At 46.2% G+C, this 20,920-nt stretch overlaps 1 long non-coding RNA gene across 4 annotated transcripts in view; it reads left to right on the top strand.

Annotated features, from left to right (window-relative positions):
* Positions 1–20,920, top strand: part of LOC144930206 (uncharacterized) — a 50,905-nt gene that overhangs the window by 8,867 nt on the left and 21,118 nt on the right. For 2 of the 4 annotated variants that reach the window (XR_013635314.1, XR_013635311.1), the window contains exons 1-3: positions 9,670–10,097; positions 15,024–15,211; positions 19,658–19,702. This is a non-coding gene — a long non-coding RNA (uncharacterized LOC144930206). Of the gene's footprint in view, positions 1–9,139; positions 9,373–9,669; positions 10,098–15,023; positions 15,212–19,657; positions 19,703–20,920 lie in introns of those variants that run through there. The other 2 variants (XR_013635313.1, XR_013635312.1) reach the window with 2 other exon arrangements.

Below are 20,920 nucleotides of genomic sequence, written 5' to 3'. Positions count from 1 at the left end.
CCAGAAAGCATGAGCTTTTATTAAGACAAAGACAAACTGGAAGTGAGCCCCAGAGCTGTTGAGCCCTGCCTTCCACCATCACAAGCAACCCAGTCATGCAATTGGTTTCTGCTACTGGTATCCTTTTAAGTTAACCTTTTCCCACCATGCCCTTGTGCACACTTAGCGCTTCATTTACAGCATTTCCCTTGACTTTAAGGGAATACTGTACAGCAGTGGCTCTCAACCTTTCCAGACTACTGTGCCTCTTTCAGGAGTCCGATTTGTCTGGCATACCCCCAAGTTTCACCTCAATTAAAAACCACTTGCTTACAAAATCAGACATAAAAATGCAAGAGTGTCACAGCCCACTGTTACTGAAAAATTGCTGACTTTCTTATTTTTACCATAAAATTATAAAATAAATCAATTGGCATATAAATATTGTACTTACATTTCACTTCATTGCATCGTGACCCCCATCTGACCCCTCTTCTGAACACCTGCAGTTGTTTTCAGTTAATGCCTTTTGGCCAAATTTATATTTGTGCAATGCCAGTGACTGTACTGGAATTGCATAGGCAGATATGAAAGGGCCAAACCCTGGCCTCAGTTATAAATGTGCATAACTAAGATTTTTCAATAGACCAGAAACTTAGATACACACTTCATTGGTTTGAAATCAGTCATGGAATCAAATCGTTTAAGAAATTCTATGATGGAATGCTCGGTGGTGCAACAGATTAGCACCAAGCTATAAAACAATTACCGTTAATTTGCCCTGGCTAGTTAAAATCCAGCCTAGGTTGGCAGAAACTAAGAGTAATCACCAGGTGATAGGTGTTTAGAGGCCCATAGCAGGACTTACCCAGTCTAGGGTTGGGCCCTGCCACTGCCTCAGTTTTTCTTCCATCTCATATCAAACAAACCCCCACATCTAATGTTTTCACACTAGTGCCCCCCTTCTGGGTGTGGTTTATTAGCACAGACTAACATTAAAGGCCTTCCAGCCCTCTTCCCCAGGCTCAGTCTGTCTTTCAGTTTATAATTGGCTTCAGTATGCATACAGCTGTCCCTCTAGGTTCCCAGGGCCAGATTTTTAAAGGTATTTAGGCACCTAAGGAAGCAGAAAGGCACCCAAGTCCACCATTTAGGCATGTTGGTATTTTTAGAACTGCTACTCCAACTGCCATCTAACCCCCAGTTCCTCATGTCACCTGCTTTCCCACCAATTGGTGCACAAGTGCAAACATCCTAAGCATTGCCATTACCCTATGGCAAACGGCTGTAGCCTTGAGAACTGGGCTCACACCTAGGAACAGTCACAGACTCACCGAGCAGTACATCTGCTCAGCTGCACCTGCCACTCCCCAGTCCCCTGGCTGACATGGAGTTCCCTGAGTGCTTAAGTGGGTGTCTTTAACTAAGCAGAGGCATGCCTGTCTTGCTCCCAGGGGTTGATCACCGAGGTGCACTTGAATCAAGCTTAACAATGGGGGCAGCATTGCAATTGCTCAAAAGGCAGCAGTGGAAAGGGAAATGCAGAATGAGTGTGAGATAGCTATTTAGCGTAAGCTAGAGAGAGAGCGGGACAGACATATGTTGTGTGACAGTTTTCAGTTAGAGATTGCTGGTCAGGGACTGGGATTGGGTTAGTTAGTGGGGCACTTTGAGGGGACAAGAGAAGCACACAGGGACAGTTTGGTTAGTTAGATTGGGCAGGGAATCGTGGTAGGTCAGGCTGCGAGGGTTTCCTCAAGGAGGGAGAGCTGAGTCAGAGCTAGGGAGTGGGGAGGGTCACCTTGGGGTGGGGTGAGGGGAGGACACTGTGCTGCTGCATAGGGACCAGGATGCTGGAGAATAGAGCATCAAGTGGAACAGCTGCAAGGCCCTGTACCTGATAGAGAGGGAGGAGACAGCAAAGGGAAGAGCCCCAGCCTGGGGCTGATCCTTAGCCCAGGTCTGATTCTGAGGGAGAGGGGTGAAGCTCATATTCACACCCTTGTACCTACTGGCCTTGCCTAGAAAGCTGTTGCTACCTAAGCAGGTCTGGATACAGACATACAGGTAAACCCAGGCCTTCATGTAAACCTCCGCAAACTGCTCAATAACGACCTCAAGTCTGTCACACAATGGTGCCATGTACTTACTGTCTCTCTGGGTGACCTGTATATCTTGGCTATGGGATTGTTCCAGAGATTCATAGGCCCCCCTAGGAATATCCCAGTCCCCTGTCTCCTACATACTGCTCCAATTCATGAGGGCCCTGCTGTGACATCCTTTCAACTACATCCATTTCCCAGTGGATAGACACAAGCAGAAAAGGTACATGCAGAAGTTTTATAGGGTAGCACATTTCCCATCTAGGGGAACTAGATGGCAATAGGGGCAGCGGAAGGAATTTATGTCAACCTACAGAAGCAAAGAATCGATGTGAATGCTCACCTTAACAGACACAGGACAGATGCTGCGAACATTACGGCCATCTGCAATGGATATACCCCCCAGCCTTAAAACCACAGACCATGCACAGCTACTGCACATGCCCTGCTTCTTCCTCCCTGCTGGGCGATTAGCTGCCACAGCCATCCAATCTCACTGTCAGTCCCCACAGTGCAAAACATGCACACTGTAATGTGTCAATTCCCCTTGCTTCACGTGCGCCCCACACAGGAGATAGAATACCCACTCAGGCCATGGCTCATGATGCCCAGTGTCAACCCCCAAATAGCAGCTGAAACATGGCATAATGGTGCCCACAGAGCCAGTTGGTCAGTAATAGAGAAAACCTTCAGCATCCTAAGGATGTGGTGGAGGTGTCTCCAGCCCTCTGGTGGCATGCTGTAGTACAGCCCCAGCTAGGTCAATAGGATATTCCTGGCATGCTGCATATTACACACTATTGCAGTGCAACTTGTATTACTCTTCCTGTGTGGGGAGACATGCCTCTCCCCAGGCAACCATCACCAGGAGGTGGTCCTTCTGGAAATCTCCCTGGAGCTGTGCAGGGCTGCAGGGTACAGGACAGGCTGATGCAGGAGGCTTTCTAGGAAACAAAGGTTAATGAGCAAATCATGAAAACACTAAAAAAACTCAAGGTGGAATTATGCTCAAAGTAGTGTACTGTAACAGAATGAATAAATGGTACTCCAGGTACAGAAAATGATTCGGGCCCTCAATACAAAAATTGGAGTGTGTATGAAACGTGTGTGTGTGTGGAGGGATTAAGTGCACACCACCACCACTCATTTTTATCTGTTTTTGACTGGTTGCTCTGAGCCCTGTGATGGCTGTCCCAGCTCGTTCCAGGCTCTGCATCATGTTGTGCAGCCTGCTGGTGGAGATGTGCTGGTATTGGGGGTCATCCATCACTGCTTTGCCTTTTCTTTTACGTGTGTGGACATTGTGGAGGGGGATGTGAAACAGCGGACACAGATGAAGATCCAGGTATGTTATTGTCGTCAGATAAATTCTCTCCAGCAGTTGCATCCTTAACCTCTTTGAAATTATGATGTTCCAAGCACATTGTCATGGTATGAAATAGTTCTAGCTGCTGAAACAGAAACTGATGGTCCAGGAAGTGATGGCAGGGGCAGGGGCACACGCACGCGAGCGTGTGTATGTGTGAGAGAGTGAGTGAGTGAGACAGAGGGGAAGGAATGGCCTAACAGGAGTAGCAGGATGAGGTGAAAGGACAGAGGGGATCAGTTGACCCAGGGTTGTGAGTTCAATCCATTTAGGGATCTGGGGCAAAAAAATTGGGGATTGGTCCTGCTTTGAGCAGAGGGTTGGACTAGATGATCTCCTGAGATCCCTTCCAACTCTGATAGTCTATGAGTTGCCAGAGAAGGGACTGACACACATAGGTAGAGGGGGAAGGATTAAGGGATTTTGGGGAGGCTGAGTGGGTAGTGGTGGAGGGATGTACAAATTGTTAGCTGTTGTCTGAATCATTTCAGTGACTACAGTGGGACAATGATAGGGAGGATGGACAAAAGAAGGCTCACGTGCTTGGGGTTGTGGCCACATGGGATGGATGGTGCCCCTTTGGGAAGAATACTAGATGACTGGCTCCAGATGACTATTAGCATGATCTTCTCTGTTATTGTATTCACAGCTAAAGGCCAGCTGTCCTGTTTTTCATGCATTGCAGAAGCCTCCTTTACCCCACACAGCTTGTCACAACTCATGAAATTTACATTGTAGGATTTATCCTCATGATGTCCCAGCACACCCAGGCCTTTGTGCATGCACCCACATTAGTCTCCACTTTTCCTGCACCACTGCATCATTCTGGTTGACCATGACTCCCATAAATTCTCTTGCTCTTGATGTGTGTGTGTGTGTGTGTTTGTATGTGTGCAGGGGGGTTGGGTACACCTTCCTCAGGCAGTGGTGTCTCTCACTGGGTCTCTCTGGTGTATAGTGTGGGACACATGTGCTAGTGGGTCTATTTATGGGGATCAACAGGGGGCCAGATCTTTGGTGGGAAGATGCTAGAATGAAAATAGTGATCTCTTGGTCCCCATCTGTGGCCACAGGAAATACAGGATTATGGCAGCTGCTTTCGAAGGGGGTATCCTGACAGTTGAGGTGGTGCTGGACCCAGGTCACACGGTGCCATTCCTGGTAGTGGTTTGTGCTGCCTTACTCTGCTCTAAAAGGGGTGCCCCTGAGGTGGTGGTCTTTGCAGGGATTCAGGCTTACTGTCTTAGGGCCCTCCACAGGCTGAAGAGAGTTGCTGCCTTCTGAGCATGTCCCTGATGGTATTTCAGTCTCCTCCCCATCCATCAGCTCCTCCTCTGGGTAGTAGGTCTGATCTGAGGTCTCCTCACTCGTCAGAAGGGTATGGGGACTGGGAGGTTCTGCGCTAGATGTGGAGAAGGAATACACTAATGTATCTGTGCATTCTCCATTGCAGTGCTACTGAACCTGCCCTATCACACCCAGGGTGCTGAAACCACTGACCCCAGTCTGACTGACAGGGCGAACAGCAGGGGCTAATTCCAAACTGCTCTCTTGGGATGAGGAAAAGCGTGGTTGGGACATTTGTGGGATTTTGGGGAAGTACAGCCTACAACCTGACACCTTACCAATAAATGTGGTGAATGGAAACAGATTACAAAAGCACATCAGAGTAAAATGCCTATTAGGTGAACTTACACAGCGGGTTCCTCTGCAGATTTGAGTGGTCCAGACCCCCTGCTCCCATCCACAGCTGCCTCTGGAATTGGTGCTGTAACTACCCACAGGTTCTGCAGGTTATCCAGGCTTAGTCCCCGCTCTTTGGCAGTGATCTTCTAGAAAGCCCTCTTAGCCTTCTCATGCAGCAGCTGCCACTTCTCGTTGATGTCCTCAAGTCCTCTGCTGTGGGCGGCCATTGTGTTTACTGAGCCCCTTAGCTTTTTCCAGTTGCTTGTTCTAGGAAGCCAAGAGGTTGCTATCTTTCAGGCACCCATCAGGGTTGGGGCATGCACAGCCATGAATTTGTTTATCGCCTCTATCTACTCCTCTGAAAAATGTGTCTCCAACTTCCAAACCTGCCACTCTCTGACTCAGATGTTACCATCATGCTGGGATTCGAGGGGTGTGCATCTGGCATGATGGGCTTATAATAAAACTTTGCACCATATGCTAATGAACTCATCAGCCAATCCCTGCCTGATGTTAAGCCTGCAGGTACCCAATTCACTCCATAAAAACTGGTTTGAAAATCTCGCTATGTGAGTGGCACCTAACTTACACAATCCACAGCATGTGTGAGCACCACCTTGCTGACAGAGTTAGGTGCCTGTACTCCTCTCCCTCCTCACCATAAGGCACGATTTATCACTTCTTTTAAAGGATAAACAAACTTGGCTGTATGCCCAGATTTGTAGCTGGTCTCTCTAAAACATAGGAAAAAAAGCAGCTTGAACATTGGAGATGGAGACTGTTTTATTTGTACCATTGGACAATGCAAGAACGCAGGCATAGGGGCTGGGGAGAGAGAAGGAAAAGCTTCTTTTCAGCCTACGTGTCCCTCAGTGATCAGCAAACTGGGACACCAGGGAGGCGTATGGCTCTTGAATGTGCAGCTCTGTCTAGTGACCCAGTAACTGAAGTCTGGAGCAGGGGCGGGAGTTGATGGCAGTTCATGTCACATGGCTTTCCACTGTGGAGCTAGCCACGTGCTGGGGGTGAGGCATGGAGGAGGTTCTGCTAAGATCACTAGCATGGATGGGGTGAGGGCACCAGGAACCCTCTGGGTTACTTTAGGAACTTCTGGTGGCTTTAAAGGATTCTCCTGTATTTTTCTCCATCAGCATGTCTTCTAATGGTAAGAATAGCACAGAGGTGGGCAAACTATGGCCCACGGGACCCTCCTGCCCGGCCGGCTAGCCCCCAGCCCCTCCCCTGCTGTTCCCCCTCCCCTGCAGCCTCAGCTCACTGTATCGCCAGCACAATGCTGTGGGCAGGGGGCTGCAAGCTCCTGGGGCAGTGCAGCTGCAGAGCCTGGCCTGATTGCCACCAGCACTCCAGGCAGCGCGGTAAGGGGGCAGGCAGCGGGGGGGGGGGGGAAAGGGTTAGATAGAGGGCAGGGGAGTGCGGGGGGGTGGTCAGGGGCGGAGATAGGGGTCAGGGCAGTCAGAGGGCAGGGAACAGGGGTTTGAATGGGGGCAGGGGTCCTGGGAGGGCAGTCAGGAAGGGGGGGGTTGGATGGGGCAGCAGGGGACAGTCAGGGACAGGAGTCCCAGGGGGGCAGTCAGGAAGGAGGAGGGGGTTGGATGGGGCAGCAGGGGGCAGTCAGGGGCGGGAGTTCCAGGGGTGTGTGTGTGGATAGGATAGAGGTCCTGGGGGGGGGCTGTCAGGAAGGAGGGGGGCTGTCAGGGGTGGGAGTTCTGGGGCTGGTCAGGGGTAGGCGGGAGTGTGGATAGGGTAGGGGTCCCGGGTGGGGGCTGTTAGGGAGCAGAGGGGGGTGGATGGGGCAGGAGTCCCGGGGGGGGGCTGTCAGGGGGCAAGAAGTGGGGCTGGGCAGATGCGGGGGACAGGCTATGCTCCCCCTCCCCTAACCGGCCCTCCATACAATTTCCAAAACCTGCTATGGTTTTCAGTCCAAAAAGTTTGCCTTCCCCTGGACTAGCCTGAGGGGGGAGACCTCATCTGTTTTTTCCACTCTCGCAGGAGATCACTCCTTCCATTTCTGTAGCAACCCAGGCGCCACTAAGCACTCAGGTATATCCAGAGCATAAATCCAGGGTTCCCACCCCCCAGCCTAGTTGATGTAAGCTATCCTTTATGCTCTTGGGATGTTGTTAAGACTGACTTCCTCCAGACGTGCCTTTGCAGGATTTTGGGAAGCCTTTGAGTCTCGGGATGGCGGGGCTGGGATTAGTGTGTGCCTGCTCTCCATGGAGGCATGCGTCTCCCCACTTGTGCTCCTGCCTCAGCCCTTCCAGAGCAATGACCTGTGCAAGTATCACAGCACAGTGGGAGATTTGACTCATGCTTCTCTGTCCAGTGCCTATTCTATGGCGGTGTCCAGGAGCAGGGTAGCAAAGTGCATCCCATAGAACAGCCCAGGGTCTCCTGAATACTGAGGGAGAGGGGAAACTGCAGACAGGAGAGCACAACTTTCTCTTATCTAGCATTGCACTAGATAGTGGAAACGTCCTTGTAAAAATGTAAGGGCTACTACAATTGAAGACAGCAATGAAATATACAGTGATTGTTTCAGGGAGACAGCCCAGTGTAGAAGCTAGTTACTCTTTCTTCATTTTTCAAGGGGACCTGGTTTGGGTAAAATCTCTAGTCAAGCAGGGCAGACCTCATCCCAGTTTTCTAAGACTCCCCTCTACAGGCACTCACATAATCCCCACAGGGTAATTGGGGAGGTAAATGCCTACTAGCCCCTGCCTCTGTTCTGAAAATCCTACTAGGCTGTAGGCCACTCAGGGAGTTCAGCTATACAGTACTCAGCAGGACAGCACCTTTAAAAATCAGACCCATACTCCTTTACAGCCACTGAACTAGAGCTTCTTACTCAGTAGGCTCTTGTTCCCTGTATGTCCCTCAGCTAAGACTCACCCTGCAACAGGCTCCTGCTTCTTACAGGAACATCTCCCAGGCCTTCCAGCTAGGAACTCTGAAAAGCTATCACCTGCTCTTTTCCAGCTAGCACCACCTCCCTGCTAGCTTATCAAGCCCTCTGCCTGAGAGCTAAGGAAAATTTCTCTCTGACTGAACTCAAGTTGCCCTTATATTTCCCAGCAAGCCTGGTTCTAAGTCACATGCTCCCATCACGTGACTACTAGTCTTAGTCCCTTCACCTGGGGAGGTGAGCTACACCTGGGACAGGTGATGCTGAGCCCCAATCCCCTTAAAGAGCTAGCTCACATTGTGACATGGTCTTTGTGAAATGTATTTTATGGTCTCAGTCCCAGTTTTCCACATCATCGAATCACAACCAGATTCACCTGGCACCTTTAAAAAACAAAAAACAGTTTCACCAGTAAGCGGCTAAGGCATGAATGGGCTATTTTGAAGAAACTTCCAGGGTTACGAGACTGCATAAAAAGGCCTACACCACTGCTGTCTGTGCTCTTACTATTCTGACCGAGCTAGGAGGTTTTAATTCAGATCTCTCCCAAAGTTCATGTGTGTGTTCAGACACTGGGATCCATTTCAGGCCTATTAAGAAATGGTCAGAAGCTGTGAGGTTTGGATCTGACTTTTAGGTTCTCTGGCTTTCAATACAGAAACTTTCGTTAGAGCTAAATTCACACGAAAAATAGGTTTTACAAGTCTATGTTCTATGACTACTGCTTCTTTGGGTGCAGAGTGAACAGACACTCAAAAAAGGCAGTTTAGTATGACGACTTCAATCAGCCTCAGACCAGCTTTGAAAGCGCTCCAGAAATTGCTGTAACTTCTCTCGTGTGAATGTGACAGAAATGGAGTGTGTGTGACAACCAAACACCAGGTAACCAGGATCCAATGAAAGAACAGTGAGATTGGGGTATTCTTGGAATGGAAGATATAGGCTTAATAAAATCATAAACATTAGAAACACAAATATCTCTTACATCCCCAAATGTTTATTTAATAAATTGACAGGGCACACATTTTAAAAGGGGCATCAATTCAGCCTTCATATTGTGATGGTTCAGATAATTACAGGCCCAGATGGTAGCATTTAAATACTTACTGGTACCTATCTGAAATGCTAAGTGTCCAAAGGCTCTAGCCATTGTTCTCATGAAATTGGAAGCTGGATTTACAAATCAAGCCCTAGAACAGACAGAGAAATCTGAACCTAAAACTTTAGCACCTTTAAAATTGTATACACACACATTTGTAAAGCAGACAAGAGAGGCCAACCAATCTGATCAATTGGCTAGGATACTCAGCACGGTACGTATTTTTATTATAACTGCACAGGTCAGAAGTGATTAGCAATATTACCCTCCTTCAAAACAATATATCCATAAAAAGGGAGGAAACAGCAGAAAAGCAAAAGTTTAAAAATGTGCTGTTCTAAATGGCAAGTTTTCAAAGCATGGCGTGAAGTTTTGGGAACAGGATCATCATCAGTATTATTGATGGTCAGAGATTATTTTTGGGCAGTATCCAAGCATTGGTAAATCAGATCCAGGCACTCTTGGATGTGACAGTCTTTAGATTAACAAGTGTTTCCTTGGAAGAAAGCTGTTGAGAAGATGTAGCTGTCTTTGGTTTCAGTGACTTGAGGCTGAAGGTGTATTTTGTAGCAAAGGCAGTTTATGACTATGATGATAATAATATCTTTAATTACATGATCACATGCTATTTGTTCTACAGGAGCCCTGCCTCACTCAGTGCACAGCATGAACAGTGAGCGAGGCAGAGGGCTGCAGAAAGAGAAAGGACACTCTTGCATTGAAGGCACTGGGCTAGGAGCCAGGAGAGCCAGGTTCTAACTTCTGAGGGCTTGACTTTGCAACCTTAACTATCTTGGTTTTTTTTAATATGTAATTTTATCTGTATGATGCAGCAGGGCATAGAGGCCTCAACCAGGATTAGGCCCTATTGCCAGATGCACTGTATAAACACAAACGAAGACGTGATCCCTGCCTCCAGGAGTGACATACAAAAAGCAGGTGAAAGAGCAAAACCATCTAAAATGTGTATTTTTAGTTACATTTTGTATCATAGATAAAATGTCAGCTCTCTTCAACTCCCCCTTAATATTAATTATTACGTAGTTTATGTCTCTGTGTTTTACTGTAGAGAGCTCCCTAGCAACCTGGGTCATACCATTAGGTCTTACAGGCAGTAGTGTGGGTCATTCAGTATGTGGCACTCTTTCCTCATTGAGTCAGTACTGAATCCAATACACCAACATGGCAGTAGGTGGGATTGTGCTACTGGAGGTGCTGCCTTTTGTAAGTGATGTAAAATGGCTGTTCAAGGTACCTGAAGATTCCATGGCACTTGTCACAAGAGAGACAGGTCAGCCCTCGGTAAGTTCCAGTTGCATATGTACATTCCTATAATATTAGGGGTCTTCTTGGAAATCTCCTTGTTACAGTAACGGGGAATAAAATCTCTGTTACAATACACTTGTGGGCTATATACATTGCATCACAGACAATTACTTTTAAACAGTTTGTTGGGAAGTTTTACAGTTCTTACATGGTCCCTATTTAGGGTGACCAGGCAGCAAGTGTGAAAAATCTGGACAGGGGGTGGTGGTAATAGGACCCTATATAAGAAAGACCCAAAAAATCAGGACTGTCCCTATAAAATCGGGACATCTAGTCACCCTATCCCTCTTACCCTTAGATCTGAGGGCCTCACACTGGTTAATATTAAGACCCAGGACAGGCAGGACCTTCCTATCACCCATGTTTTACAGATGGGGAACTAAAGGACAGAAAGACTATAAATATGTCTACACTGCAAAAAGGCATTAGGTGACTCAGGTTAAAGTAGCAACTCTGCTTTTAACTTGGGTTAATAGCTTAAGCTCAGGCTCCCCTGGAGGCTTTAACTCCAGCTACTAACGTGAGTTAAGAGCCGAGATGCTGCATCTTCATTGCTGTGTTTCAACCTGAATTAGCTAATGTGGGTTAGCTAACCTGCATTAAGAACACACCTTTTCTTGCAGTGTAGTCATAGCTTAAGTGACTTGCCAAGGTCACAAAGGAAGTCTGTGGCACAGTAGAGAATTCAGGGCTCCTGTGTCCCAGGCAAGCACCTTGACTTCTGTACCATCCTTCCTGTCCGTACTGATCCACCCTGAGCTAGCAAAGCGTCTAATCCTTGTTAGTTGAATTTAAGTTACTGGCTTTAATAATATGACTAATAGTGAACTGCATTGCTCACAGCTAGAATAATCTTGTTTTGCTTTGCAAACTGAGCAAATTTGACATGCAAATTAATGCAGGAGAATGAATATGGGACATCAAGATGATGTTTTTACAGAGTCACTTTTCTGGTTCTAATGGTACTTAGACCTTAAGTAACATTGATGATCATTATAGCTAAATAATTAAATTAGGTGTTTTCAGGGTGCCCATGGAGTTTTCTAAAACGTATTTATGAACATGTCATTTCGTAGACTTCCCCCCTCCCCCGGAATGAGACAAAATCAGGCTTTATCATTTCCATCACACTGTACATATTTTGAGTTTTATGGAGAATCTGTGGACATATTAGTTTAGCATATATAACCTAGAAGGTGCAGAAAGTAGGTTTCTGCACAAATTTGAAGCCAGAAGAGAACACATCCCTTAGTGACTAGCATATCAAATCAAGTGCTGCCTTCATGTGCTGAAGTGAAGAATTTACAGCACTGCTGCCTGAATAATCACCATCAGACCCTGACCTAGCATTGAGAATAATAGGTCTGGCAGGGAAGATGGAGGGGGTTCCCTTCTTGTGACATAAAAATGGAAGCTTCACTGCTGCTCTGTGGGTGTTTAAATCCAGAATGTGTACCTGATGCAATTATTGCTAATGTGCCGAACTCCAGAGAAGCTGCTGAATCAGGTTCTTTCCCATTAGGTAGTTACCTTACTTCCTTTCTAAGATTTGAAACAAAACTTTCTTCTTGAATGTGAGGATGTGTACCCACCTATAATGAGATCCCAACTCTGAGGGGGCAGCTATACACTGCAAACTGGTACTGTACTTATAGATGGCTGATAAAAACCTAAAGCTAGCCATAAAAATCTCTTGGTTTGTTCTTTTGTCAGGAAAACTCAGAGGGATATTGAGAGGTCAGGAGAACTAATTAGGATAAAATCCAGGGTTGAGACTGGGAGCTGCAATTTTTCCTCTCCCTTGATCTATAATCCTGTGGCGTAGTCTCAGTTATTCTGCTGGTCAGTATCCTGAAGCCACCAACAATCTTCCCTTCAGAAAGTAAGAGCTTGATTCTCTCTCTCACATCTGTTGGTGTAATGATTAGTAATCCTATTGAGTTACACTAGTGGAAAACAAGTGTGAATTGGAGCACAAGAACCTAAGGGTGCAAAACAAAAACTGAAAGGGCTGCATTTATTTTTAAAGTAAATAAATGGATAAAAACACAGTCACCCAGCAGCAGTCAAGAAGTTCCTTCCACAAGCCCTACAACTGAGCTGGTAATTAAACCTTGAGCCTTGAGGATTAATTTTATTTATATATCTATCTCCAAACAAAATTTCTCCATCATGCTGTGCACTAGCCTTGCTGAGGTCCTACATAATCTCATGTTGTCCCTGTCCAGCTTCCCTTGCCCCTTGCTACTGCTTTGTTACTTCCCTCATTGTCATGCCTGAAATTAGTTTAATTGCCTTAGGGCAGGGATCTGGCCTTTTAGCTGTTTTGGGAGGTTACTCGTACACTTTTTGGTGCTTTGAAAGTTAAAAATAAGTTATTGTGGCATATTTTAAATCAACTGCAAAAATAAATACATTAAGAATAGTATGAAGGTGAAGGGCTGAGACAGACCATAGCAGGTCAAATTCTGTCCTGAGTTCCACCACTGACAAAGAGTTTTCACAGATGTAAAGTAGGAGAGGACTTGGCTCAATGTGAGGAAAGTTAGGTGACCCGATATTATTAACGGTAGCTGGGAAGCTACTGTAATTCACAGAATCAGTAATTAGAGACAGAGTTAGAGCACCAAAGCACATGCTGTTGCATGGACAGGATCTAGTCCCACAACAAATAGGGCCCTACCAAATTCATGGTCATGAAAAACACATCACGGACTGTGAAATCTGGTGTATGTGTGTGCGCTTTTACCCTATACTATACACATTTCACAGGTAGATCAGCATTTCTCAAACTGGGGGGTCCTGACCCAAAAGGGAATTGTGGGGGGGAGGGGGAGCCACAAGGTTATTTTAGGGAGTTTGCAGTATTGCCACCTTTACTTCTGTGCTGACTTTAGAGCTGGGTGGCTGGAGAGCAGTGGCTGTCGGCTGGGCACCCAGCTCTGAAGGCAGTGCCCTGCCAGCAGCAGTGCAGAAGTAAGGGTGGCAATACCATACCATGCCACCCTTACTTCTACGCTGCTGCTTTCAGAACTGGGTGGCCAGAGAGCGGTGGCTGCTGACTGAGGGCCCAGCTCTGCAAGCAGCAGTGCAGAAGTAAGGGTGACAAACCATACCATGCCATCCTTATTTCTGGCCTGCTGCTGGCAGCAGCTCTGCCTTCAGAGCTGGGCTCCCAGACAGCAGCTGCTGCTCTATAGATGGCCAGCTCTGAAGGCAACACCGCTGCCTGCAACAGTGCAGAACTAAGGATATCGGTACCACAACCCCTCCCCCCACAATAGCCTTGCAACACCCCCGCACCCTCCCCCCACTCCTTTTTGGATCAGAACCTTACAATTACAACACCATGAAATTTCACATTTAAATCCTGAAATTTAGGATTTTAATTATTCTGTGCTTGTGAAATTGACCAAAATGAGCCGTGAATTTGGTAGGTGAATTGTGAATTTGACCTAATCATAAGGGGTTGTAAACTGGACTGGTGGACTGATTAGAAAAAGGAAAAAAATAAAAATAAATCTTTCCCTGCCTGGCGATCAAACCTCAGAGCCAAGGGAGGAAGGTTTGGCTTTTCCCAGGAATTCTCCTTCTAGCTTTCCAAGAACCATCCATGAACACCTGTGCAAGAAGAAGGAAATCTGGAATTGATCCCTTATGCAGTAGAGACCATGCAGTGATTCTGAATCCTGTTGCAGAGCTGTATTAGATATTAATAAAAGAGAAAGTACTTACCTTAGAGTGACCATGTGAAATTTTAGTTTGCGAATGAAGTGATTGAGATGGTGGAGATAGTGGATGGGTCTCCAATCATCCTTCCTTTTAGGTACTAGGAAGTACGTTGAGTAAAAACCCCTTCCTTGGTGGTTGAAGTTGCCGATGGTTGCCCTTTGTTGGTGCCATCGGATCCCGGTGTTTAGGCTTAATTAGTACCAGAGCATGGTCTGGTACCAAGGGAGCCCAGGATTTGTGGGCTCTCTTGTCATGACCTTGAGACTTATATGTTTTGAGTCCTCTTGGGCTGAGTGGACTCCACTTAGGCAGGGTTGTTTGAAGTGGATGTAGAGGAGAATTTGTTCTTGTGTTTGTGAGAATGCTCCCTGACTTTCCTACAAGACCCTGATGCGGAGAAATCTGTGGGAGAAGATTCCCTCACCATTAAGTCAGACCTTGTGGCAGGAGGCACACTGCTTGCTGAGTCAGGCCAATGTGTGCGGGGGAAGGGGTTTGCTGGCCTGGGTCCAACTGCAGCCTCATGGCTTTTTCCCTTAAGTGGTTCTTAAGAAGAAGTTGTCACCCCTTATGGGTATAGCTGCAGGAAGAGCAGCAGATTCCACCCCTTGCTGGGAGGAAAAGGCATATAGACAAGAAACGCAGATTTTGAAGCCTGGAGCCCTGGGCATAGTCTAGTACCTGTAACAGGGGACAGGGACAGTGGCAAGGGCAGGAAATTCTCCATGACATGGAATCTAACTTAGCTTAAGCTATCGCGTAAATTTAAAAAAAAACTGATTACACACACAATATATGCATTAACAGATCAAAGAATGAGAGGAGGACACAGCTTTGGAAGCTGGGAGTTCTGACCCAAGGCCATGTGGCGGTAAGAGTGAACTGGAGAGGCAGTTGTACTGCTCCACCTTCTGTCTTCTTGGCTGTAGACATGAGGACAGCAGGGGCACATGTATGGATCAACGGACTCGGTTTTCAAAATTTTCTGACTCCAGGTAGGGGCTGGTCTGCTGTTGCAGTAATTGACATGCAGAGGATATGGATTCTGATTCTGTGTTCATAGGGTGATCATATTTTCCCAAAATAAAAAATGGGACACCCCCAGCTGCTCACCTGAGGGGATCCCCTCCCCATGCAGTTGCTATTTGCTGGAACCCTGGCCCCACCATTCCCCATGCCAGACTGCCTGGTCGCTGGAACCATGGGGGGGCCCTGAATGCTGGACCTCTGTCTCTCCCCCAGCCCTTCCTCTTCCTGTGGGGGGCAGACATCTCCGCTCACCTCCTCTGCACCACACTTTAACAAAAAGTGGGCATTTGTCCCATTTGCTCTTGCCAACTGATCAAGTCAGCAAGAGCAAACAGGACAACTACCTCCTTTTGGGAAAAAAAGTTGGGACAAGGCTTAAAAAAGGGACGGTCCCAGCCAGAAAGTACATCTGGTCACCCTATATGTTCAGTCCTTTGCTTCATGAGGGGACTAGGTCTGGGAGCACTGAGATGCTCAGAGGAGTGCCTCTGGTTTGTTTGTTTTTCTTTTTTAATTAATCTTCCTCCTCCCATTTTAAGTGAAGAATTTAGTACTTAAAAGGTGGCAGAATCATTTTCCTGAAAACTGAAGTCGTCTGTTTTACCCACAGAATATATGCAGCAGAAGTAGTGAAAATAGAAGTGCCCCTGACTATATGTCTCTATCCCAATCTGGAAGGGCCACCATCAGCAGTGAGAGAACAGCTCCTTCTCTATGTCCCAGGCATAGGTGCCAACTCTGTGGGTGCGCCTGGGCTCAAGCACCTATGGGGCGGGGGGGGGGAGAAGGGAGGTGCTCAGCACCCATGGACTGTGGCCCCGCCTGCGCTCTGCCCTAAGGCCTTGCCCCTGCTCGGCCTCTTTCCATCCCTGCTCCGCCTCTTCCCCTGAGGCCCCTGCCGCTCACTCCTCTCCACCCCCTCTTAAGGCAGGAGGGGGCAGAGAGGAGCAAGCGGCAGATGAGTGGATGGGTCTTAGGGGAGGGAGTGGCAAGGAGCAAGTGGCAGGTGGGGAGGCAGTGGAGAGAGGTTGTGGGGGAGGGTGGTGGGCAGGGGTGACTAGGGGGGAAGAGATGGAATGGGGGCGGAGCATTGGCACCCCACCAGCAAAAAAAAATTTAAAAAAAAAATCAGCACCTGTGGTCCCATGTGTCCTTGGTTTGTTTGCTGAGACTAACAAGGATTCCAGTTATGGTGGTAACTTTAAAATGATGTAACCTGGTATCACCATTCCCACGGCTAGTGTGATCTGGACAGAGTTGTGTCCCACCCTCTTCAGAATGGGGGAAGAGCCTCACTGCAGCACACTGCAATGAAGAGGTAGAAATAGGGGGATCCTAGAGGAATTCTAAACTAAAAATCTAATGAAGGGGCCCAATCCAAAGCCCACTGAAACCAATGGGAGTCCTTCCATTGACATCAATAGACTTTGGATCAGCCTTTAAGAAAACTAAACACCTTACAGAATGTTACCTATTTTGGATTGAGAAATGCTTCTCAACACATTAAAAGCCTGTTTTTAGTAGAACCCAAATGAAGTGAGTACTTCCTGCCACCTTCTGATTACGTTTAAATATACAATAAGCAATTTCAATCAAGAGCAATACACCACTGGAAATAAAAGTCACTTCCATTTACTTTCCATCTTGGGAAGCCAGGCTACAATCTCTCTTTTAAACAGGAGTGGGGAAAAAAAGGGAAGCTGGAGTCTCTCACGTAATCAGGATATAAAATAAATTCCTATTTCTGAGTTGATTTAGCCTCAGATATTTTGTTTTTAAACAAAAGCTTCAAACTGAAAATCAGAAATTTAGTGCATCAGATCAAGCAATACTGAACCAGTTTAAAAGCATGTTAGTCTGATCAACTGGAAATAAAGCCAGAAGCTTCCTATAAGGATATGACAGGTTTCAGAGTAGCAGCCATGTTAGTCTGTATTCGCAAAAAGAAAAGAAAAGGAGTACTTGTGGCACCTTAGAGACTAACCAATTTATTTGAGCATGAGCTTTCATGAGCTACAGCTCACTTCATCGGATGCATTCGAATGCATCCAATGAAGTGAGCTATAGCTCACAAAAGCTCATGCTCAAATAAATTGGTTAGTCTCTAAGGTGCCACAAGTACTCCTTTTCTATAAGGATATGTCTGTTTCTCATAACGATATCACACCTTTAAAAACCAATCAGGAGGCCTGTCAGTTGGTGGCAATCTAGATGAAGAAATGTAAAGAGGAGAAAAAGCAGGTGAAGGGGGGCAAGGGCAGAGTGTTGCAATCCACCATGGTCAGGCCTCATCCATTAGCAACTAGATTGAACGGTTGTTAAGGTTGTGATCCAAGCCAGTGAAAGGAAGGAAATGTGTAACACTATTTTTTCCCCACAACTGAGCACAGAAGGCTCTTTAAGACAGAGTGGAATCCTATTAAAGATTAGATGACTTTGAGAATCCAAGACCAGTGAAAGTCATGGGAGTTAGAAATGGGAAGGGCTGTTGTTGTTAGGTTATCTAGACCTTCCCCTGCTGCCAGAGCAGGATTATTCCCTCTGGTCTGTTCTCTAGTGCTTTGTTCTATCTAATTCTGATTATTTGAAGTGATGGATTTCCACCATTCCCAGGAGAGACTACTGCACACTCTAAGGCAGGGGTGAGTAAACTACAGCTTGTGGGCTGTGTCTGGCCTGCCAGCCATTTTAATCTGGCCTTTGAGCTCTTGCTGGGGAGTGGGGTCTGGGGCTTGCCCTGCTCTGTGCTCCAGCTGGGGAGTGGGGTCTGGGGCTGTGCCATGCGGCTCCTGGAAGCAGCGGTATGTCCCCCCCTCTGGCTCCTACATGTAGGGGCAGCCAGAAGGCAGGCTAAATGCTGACCCTGCCCCAAGCACTGCCCCCACAGCTCCCATTGGCTGGGAACCGTGGCCAATGGGAGCTGCAGGGGTGGCACCTGCAGACCACCTGGCTGTACCTCTGTGTAGGAGCTGGAGAGGAGGCATGCCTCTGCTTCTGGGCGCTGCTTGAGGTAAGTGCTGCCTGGAGCCTGCACCCCTCCCCACCCTTCTGTGCCCAGTCCCCTTGCTCCAGCCCAATCCCCCTTCCACCGTCCAAACCCCTTGGTCCCAGCCTGGAGCACCCTCCTGCACCCCCAAGCCCCTTATACCCAGCGCTGGCCCTCTGGCCAAAAAGTTTGCCCACCCCTGTTCTAAGGGCTTGTTTACACTAGAAAGTTTTGCTGCTTTAACTATAGCGGTATAGTTAAAGCAACAAAAAATCCTAGTGTGGATGCAGTTATAGCATATAAAAGTGCTTATTTTAGTATAGATTATGGATTGGGAAATAAAATAAGATACACTGGTATAAAGTTGCTTTATACCAGTAACCACACACACGTACGTACCGGTTTAACTATGTTGAGAAAAAAAATTCCTATTCCTAACCAACATAGTTATATTGGGAAAAGTTAATAAAATTTCACCATTAAGGAGCTTTTTCTGTTATTCAGAATAACTTTTCCTTTCCCCAGTATTTTCAGTTATAAAAAAACAATGCTTTTTTCCTTGGTGTGTTATACTTTTGAGGTGGGATTTTCCAAAGCATTCTGCCTCGGCTTATCCTTCTCTACCAAGGTCCATGACAAAAGCATTCACTGATGGCTCATTTCTTCTACTGAAATAGAGAGCATTCCCATTGACTTTAATGGGAGCAGAGATCAAGACAATGCTGAGTCCTTTAGAAAGCCCTTCCCTTTATTTTTGTAATTTGATTTAGGATCCAAGACTACATGGACATTTATACTTACCTGCAGTGCCAGGGTAGGAGCAGCGAGAGAGTTTGTTGGAAGTTCACATCTGAACACAACCTGTCTCCGGTTATTTCCGGGGTTCTGATTTAACCAGCAGGACACAAACTTGGCAAAAAGGCACCAGCTACATTCCTTTCATGCCAGTAAACACTCACCTTTCCCCCCTCATTTCTCTCCCCTCCCCTGCAAACCAAGTCCCCTGCAAATATACAAGTTAAACAGGGTAACATTTCTCTTTCACCAGGTGGTTCCAAAAGACTGTATACCCCATCACAATGTCATTGGTTCTGATGTACGGAAAGTGTAATTAGTATCTGAATATTTTTTTTAAATCAAGGATCCAATCCCTTCACACATAACCATATGCTTAACTTTACTCACATGGAAGAGTCTCACTGGAATCAATGGACTACTCACATGAGTAAAGTTATGCACATGCTTCAGTGTTTACAAGATCAGGGCCTCAATTTGTGTTGTTAAGGAAATTATAGATAGGTGGGATTTGTGATAAAGGAAGGGAAATTTTGACCATTTACTTTTTGAGACTGCATGTTATCTAAGTTATCGCCAAATGATTTTGGATTTTATTTAACTGACACTTTCAATGGATTTTTACCTGCAGGGTGGAACTTCTGATAATGACCGAGATGCTGCAGGACAAAGCCTGGTAAGAAACTGTGAATTGGGTTCTATCCTGCTTAACCTCAGGAGGGAAACTATGTGGTGTAAATATTAAGTATGTTTAAATATTTAAAAAAAAAATCGGTTTCTCTTCAACATACAACCACATATGAAAGCTCCCTGGAAAGTGGTTTACATTCCCTTGTTTTGGGCTCCAGCACTTCTGGACATGTGTGACAAGTGACTGGAGCAGCAGTTAAGTCAAACACCAATTTTAAAATTTAAATATTGTTTTGAAATATATTGACTAGTTTATAATTGAGAGATTGGTTTTTCCAACTTAGAGTAGCTGTTCTGAGCTAACCAGGCACAGATTTTTCTTAATTTCTTTGGGTATGCGCTGCGTAGAATGGGGGAAAATGAAGACGGAGCTATGATATTTTCCACACATGTCAAACATCCCAGTTTAGCGAAACTCAGTCCAGACCTAGTAGCTTCATGGAAAGTTGTGCTTAGGCAGAGTGCCTAGGCCTCAGAGGCGGACACGTACACCAGGGGGTGGTTTGGTTTTTCAAGAAGTCTCTGGCAAAACTCCTGCAGCTTTGATGGGACCAGGCCTTGGCTCTAAGCATTGTTATTTTCCTTCACTGTGGCCTATATTAGCATGACCTAGGACTTCATCTTGCAAGGTGCTCTTCACATTAGCCTTAGTCTGACAAAGCACCTGAGCATATGCTTAACCTTAAAATGTGTGTCATCTCCGTAATGCCAATGGGACAAACGTAAAGCATGTGCTCAAGTGCCTTTGCTGATTGGAGCCAGAGTGCTCAGACTGATTCATTCTTCTAGGTGTTATGAAATGTGCAAATAAATCTACAATTTGTTTAAAGCGCCTTACTGCTATAAAAAATTTTAAACCCAAGTTAGCATTTAACTAGGCATATTAAGAATAATGTCCTCTTCCTCAGCAGCTGTCATTTATCACTTTGTCATTTGTCACTACTTCCCTAATATTTCATCATGTGTCATACCACGTGACACGTTTCATGTTCATGTAATTCCATGCTGATCATTAGAAATAAAGTCCTATTGTAATGAAGAAATTGTTCACACATTATTTTCAGTTTCCTCAACTCATTTCTGGAGGGCATTTTGTCCCCTTTGTCAATTACGCTAAATTTGGTCTCTCATAATTGGCTGCTGGTTTACATCCTCTGGCTTCCAAACATTGGCAAGGAAATATAAATCTGTGCTTTTGTCATTG

The sequence above is a fragment of the Lepidochelys kempii genome, chromosome 2 (assembly GCF_965140285.1).
Source record: "Lepidochelys kempii isolate rLepKem1 chromosome 2, rLepKem1.hap1, whole genome shotgun sequence".
NCBI classification, from domain to species: domain Eukaryota; kingdom Metazoa; phylum Chordata; order Testudines; family Cheloniidae; genus Lepidochelys; species Lepidochelys kempii.
The sequence above is the reverse complement of the archived record's forward strand: the minus strand, read 5'-3'. Positions and strand labels throughout refer to the sequence as shown.